Source organism: Gekko japonicus, unplaced genomic scaffold (genome assembly GCF_001447785.1).
Source record: "Gekko japonicus isolate JY-2015 unplaced genomic scaffold, Gekko_japonicus_V1.1 scaffold1488, whole genome shotgun sequence".
Lineage (NCBI taxonomy): Eukaryota > Metazoa > Chordata > Lepidosauria > Squamata > Gekkonidae > Gekko > Gekko japonicus.
This window is the reverse complement of record NW_015167094.1, coordinates 303368-304532: the sequence shown is the minus strand read 5'-3', so window position 1 is coordinate 304532 and position 1165 is coordinate 303368.

The window sequence follows — 1165 nt, the reverse complement described above, 5'->3', positions numbered from 1 at the left end:
ATCGTCGGAGGGGAAACTCTATGGTTTTCCCTCCGACGATCGGGGCCACGCCTTCAACGTGATCGACGTTGCACGTCACTTCCGGTGATGTGCTGGTGGTGCGCGTGCGCATATCGAAGAACGGCTCCCAGAGCCTGGCGAGGCTCCCCCGCCGGTAAGAAAATTTCACTTGGCAACCCTAGCACACAGATTGTCTACACACCACAGAGATTCTGGTCAGAATTTTAAGAAATCACAACAAAGCAGCTCCTAGAGAAAATGGGACTGTGACAAAGAAAAAAAAGAGAGAAAGAATGGACTATGAATTCCTGTCATAACGGTGTGTGCAAATGACGGCAATTGCAATGTATTGGCTGTGGAGAATGTGGACCCAAGATGAATTGAAGTTGCATCCGAATGCCCACCAGGGATGGATTACCTAAGGCATTTCATGTTCAAGCGCAGGGGTCCCCCGCCTTTTGGAGCCTGTTGGCACCTTTGACATTCTGGCAATGTGTGGTGGGTGTCGCCACAAAGGGCTGCCGTAAAACGGCTGCTGCAGGAGGTGGCGCCAGATACAAAATGGTTGCCTCAGATTACCTTCAGTCACACAGTTCAGGTCTTTGGCCTGTGGTGGCAGCTGCTGCACAGCCAATCCAATCTCCAGTGGCCAATCAGAAGCCTTGTTTGGCAAAAGCCCCACCTGACCCAACCCACTTTCTACAAACACTTGGTGGGCACTAGGAAAGGTTGTCGGTGGGCACCGGGGCACCCACGGGTAGGCATCATGGTACCCACGGTTGGGGATCCCTGGTCTAGTGTTTTCATGGACCATAAGTGCTGTCCAAAAGCAAGGGACATGTGCTTTGGTGTCTCAGTAGAATTGGGCCGGCAGGATGACGACGAAGTGTTTTTAAAACCCAAGGTCCCCAAGTTTCCTGCCCCCTGAATATCATGGGATTCTGTAGTTCCAGGTAACTTGCATGGGGACTGATACTTCCCTCTGCCAGCTGCTGCAGCCGGTAGAGGGAGCTAAGGGATCCCCCCACCCCTGGGGCAAGCCGACCCCAAGCAAAGAGCTTTCCTCTGCCTCTGTGGTGCAAGAGATGCTTCAGAAGAACTGTGGAGGCATCATCTTTGCACCTACAAGAAACACCCCCTTGGAAACAGGACGAGCCTTGGCTTG